The following is a 4,854-nucleotide window of genomic DNA, read 5'->3' as shown; positions in this document are numbered from 1 at the left end:
TATATTGGATATTAGTCCCTTATCTGATTTAGGATAGGTGAAGATCCTTTCCCAATCTGTTGGTGGTTTTTTTGTCTTATTGATGGTGTCTTTATTTTCATATTTCTTAATCATTACAAAAGTTTTGAATTATCTTCCCTTTAAAACATTATTTAGTTTTATATTCTCTTTCTTACAAAGATATTCTTCCTGATTTTTCACCTTAGAAATGAGAGTTGCCTGTCTTCTTCCTGCCTGCAAACCAGCATCTCATTCATTCTTCTCTTAGCCTCTGCCCTCGTCTCTCAGCCCTTTCCATCTCAGTTCTGCCCTTCCTTTCCTGAGCTCTGTCCTCTCTTGACTTAGATCACCTGTGTCATGTCTGAAGCAGCTTAATGACTAAGTTGATAACCATCCTAACCAGCCATTTTGTACTTACATGGTAGCCACCTCAGTCTGGAGGCAGAGGTTTCCTGGAGTGGAAAGCCCAAACCACACTCCTACAAGAACTGTAGACTCTTTGAAGTTTCCCTCCCATCTCTTCTCTGAGGACTTGCTTTCCTTGTCTACAGGCCAGTCGGCGATGTCCCTTCAGTATATCAGTTCCACTTTACATCTTCTCCTCTTTAGCAGTTACTGCAGTGAGGTTTTTATGGTGGGGTCTCCCTAACTAGGAACACCATTTAAGGGGGGAGGGTGTATCCATTTGTCCTGTGTCTTCAGTGCCCAGCACAGAATCTGCTACACAACATGTAACCAGTAAATAGTATCTGTGCAGGAAATGAGTTTTGAGTGGTGTCTGCCAGTTTAGGGTCCTCTAAAACCTCTTGAGAAATATTCCATGGCCATTTCTTTATTATTGAGAGAGGCACTGTTAATGTGTATCTTTATTTATGACTTAATTTAGACTACACACATTTGTATCCTTGGATTACATGACTCTAATGACAATCTGTGAAATTATTTTTTTCATACTTTGGTTGAGTAGTACGAATAATATTTTCCTCTTGGATGATTCTTACCATGTTGCTTAAAAAATCCCCCCAAGGTTGTTGTTTAGAATGTATTTTGTTCCAACAAAGAGCCAGAGTGGATGGATCTCTTTAGAACAGTGGTTCTCAACCTTCCTATTGCTGTGACCCTTTAATATAGTTCTCATGGTGTGGTGATGCCAACCATAAAATTTTCTTCATTACTCTTTTATAACTGTAATTTTGCCACAGTCATGAACGTAATGTAAATATGTCTTTATATCCAGTGGTCTTAGCTGACCTCTGTGGAAGAGTCCCCCTTACCCTGCACCCCCAGGAGTTGCAACCCACATGTTGAGAACTACTGCCTTAGAGTCAGGCATCCTTCCTGGTTGACCTCAACTTGTCTGTAGAGACAGGTGAGTGTAAAGGAGTTTACATAAAGACACAAATCACCATTTGTCATAGGTTACAATATAGAGGGCCTATAATATCTTGAATACATAAATTCTTACTTTCAAAGTACAAGAGGAGTTTGGTTTTTAAAGGAATTCTGTGAGGCCAGTTTCTTGTGTTATGTTAGTAGGTGGTTGTTTTACCAGAGTATGAATTTGAATTGACTGTGTAAAACTAAAACTCTAACAGGTATGTGGGCTTGCTTTGTCCTTGTCTATATACTGTGGTTTCTGGTGGTGGCAGCTGACCCTATGGACAAGTGATGTCTTGTCTGAAATGCTTGAGACCTGAACTACCTCAGATTTGGGATGGCTTTGGACTTTGGATGTTTCCATATGACCTGATGGGATCTAGCATCAAAACTGAAGTTCATTTTTGTTTTGTAGACACTCTACCTGTGCTCTGAAGGTGATAGTTACTTAGTATCTTTAATGCGGTTGCATTTTGATTATCCGCCACCATATGAGGTCAGGTTTGGAATTTTCTATTTGTGTTGTCATTGGCATTCAAAAAGTTTCTGACTTTGGATTTCTGGATCTGTATTCCTGTTACATGTTTAAAAATGTTGTGAACTTCCTACCATGTAGCCTCCTATCATCAACTCTAGTGAAATTGAGTTCTTTTCAGTTCTTACTAGCAAAGGTAATTGAGTTATTTCAAGACTATGAAACTGTCTACTTCTGTACTGAATACCTAAAGGACCTGAAGCAAGACCAAGCACTCGTTTTGTTTGGGGCTGTGGTGCATGAGAGGAAGTTTGCCATTCTGACTGCTGTACAGTGGGAGTTGAAGGGTGGCGCGGAGTTGTTTCCCTGTTCCTGGTGCATGAGTGGGTGGTAGCCTAGGCATGTAGTCGGGCAGGTGTTTGCTAGCTCCAGTTAGCCCAGATTCCTGACTGAGTCACACTGTTGTATCACATGTTAGTGAAAGAGTTTATTACTTGTGGGACAAGTTGTGTCTGAAGTTTGGTATTTATTTCAATTTAAAGATTACAAGTTTATTTAAACTTTAATGAGTAGGAGATGAAATAAACATTAAAATAACAGTGGAGAAGTTAGTATTACAGTAATAAGTGAATTAAACATTTTTGTGTGGATATTTAGACAGGGACTTGTAATATAGCTCAGACTAGTATGGAACTTATCATGTAGCTTAGGCAGGGCTTGAACACAAATCCTCCTGCCTCAGTCTTTCACATGCTGATATCATAGTTATATGCCTTGATTAAATAACCCCCAAACCCCACAGAGCACTTATTCAGCTATCAAAAGCCAAAGAATTTCTTGGGCTACGTATTCTACAGCTGTTGCTGTTGTGTGTTGTTCATCTGTATACAGTTCTATTTCATTCATTCTATAGACATTTGAGCTCAGCTGTGTGTGTGTGTGTGTGTGTGTGTGTGTGTTGGGTGCTAGGAAACAGAGGTTTGCTGTAGCTCCTTTCAACTGTTGTGAGAGGAGTGCACTGTAAGGACACAGAGGTGTGATCTTAAGGCACACTGGGGTTGGGCAAGCCACTTCTAATTCCTACGTTCATCCTTGAGTTTTGAAAGAGGCACAAGAAATTCCGAGATAGAGACTAGAAACATTAGATTAAGAAAAGGAGTGTGAGATTACGCAATGGCTAAATTTAAGATGTTATGGACCCAATAAGTACTTTGAATTATATTTTCAAGATTAGGAGTAACCACTGAAGAACTTTAAATGGGATTTTCTCATAGCACCGAGGAGATATGTGTGTGTGTGTGTGTGTGTGTATGGAGTGAAAAGATGTGTATGGTCAGAAAATTAATTAGGAACCAACAACAGCCTGTAAGAGTGACATAGCTTAAATTCATGTAAATGGCAGAATTTACATAATATCAATAAGACTAGAGAGAAGGCTGCCAACACAATTTCAGGAGTGGAATTTTCTGGATGATGGAGATTAGAAATGAACTGGGATGTCTTCTTGTTTCAGGCATTCTAGTTGGGCAGAGTTGTCCAAGGTAGGGAGGGTACCGAGGAGAAGGAGAGTGAGTGGATTAACTTTTAGATGTGCTGAGTTTGAGGTGCTCTCTACATCTAAGTAGAACTACTCAATAGGAGAAGAACACTCAGGTTAGTGGTCAGGAGAAAGATTGCCCATGGTAGACATTTAGGAATTATTAGCATTGATGCAGATGTGGAAGCCACAGGTTTTGAAGAAATTACCAGATAAGTGGTAGAGTCATTGGTTTATTTGGTAATTTAGGGTGATACCTAGGTTTTATGTTTGTATTTCAGTGGTCCATTTGGGAAATGGTGTCTGGCTAGCACTGGCTCTGTCTCTCCTTATCTAACAGTGCATTTGATATTACCTCAGAAGTAGTGCATGAATTGTAATAGCATGAGGAAATATGAGTTCATCGATGTGTTGTACTTACTCAGAGGGCTTCTGAGATAAATCTGTGATACTTACTTTAAAAGACCAACTTTTTCTTTTTGCTTTTTTGTTTTTTAAAGAATTATTTATTTTATGTCTATGAGTACACTATAGCTATTTCCAGACACACCAGCAGAGAGCATCAGATCCCATTACAGATGGCTGTGAGTTACATGGTAATTACATGGTAATGTTATTGCTGAGAATTGAACTCAGGAACTATAGAAGAACAATCAGGGCTCTTAATCACTGAGCCATCTCTCTAGTCCCAAAATACCAATCTTTTTTTTTTTTTTTTTTGATGTTCAAAATCTTTTTTTTAATTAGGTATTTTCCTCATTTACATTTCCAATGCTATCCTAAAAGTCCCCCATACCCTACCCCCCACTCCCCTACCCCCCCCACCACCACCACTCCCACTTTTTGGCCCTGGTGTTCCCCTGTACTGGGGCATATAAAGTTTGTAAGTCCAATGGGCCTCTCTTTCTAGTGATGGCCGACTAGGCCATCTTTTGATACATAAGCAGCTAGAGTCAAGAGCTCCAGGGTACTGGTTAGTTCATAATGTTGTTCCACCTATAGGGTTGCAGATCCCTTTAGCTCCTTGGGCCAAAATACCAATCTTTTAAAGATAAATATTTTATTTTGGGGGGGATAAAACAATTTTTAGTGTTTTTGGAGGGTACAAGAATTTCTTTTGTTGAATCCCATAATTTTGGAGTATAGGTGTTCTTGAACAGTCGCTATGCCTCTGACCAGACAGCAATGGCCTGTGTTTCAACTCAGGCAGCATGAAGTAGGAGCAAGGCATAGAGACCTAAATTTGAATCTAAAGCACCCAGGCAGACAAAGCTAGGAGCTGCTGGATGTACCTCTAACCCCATTATCGTGGCGATAGCTAGATTGCTTGCAGAAGCTGCCAGCCAGGCTAGCTGAAATAGAAACTGAGGGGGATCCCGGATGTCCTCCTCTGGACACTTGCATGTGCATAATGGGCACATGGTCCCGTACACTCACGTTCATGTACGACATACACCATACATAA

The sequence above is a fragment of the Mus caroli genome, chromosome 6, assembly GCF_900094665.2.
Source record: "Mus caroli chromosome 6, CAROLI_EIJ_v1.1, whole genome shotgun sequence".
Taxonomy (NCBI): Eukaryota; Metazoa; Chordata; class Mammalia; order Rodentia; family Muridae; genus Mus; species Mus caroli.
The sequence above is the reverse complement of the archived record's forward strand: the minus strand, read 5'-3'. Positions refer to the sequence as shown.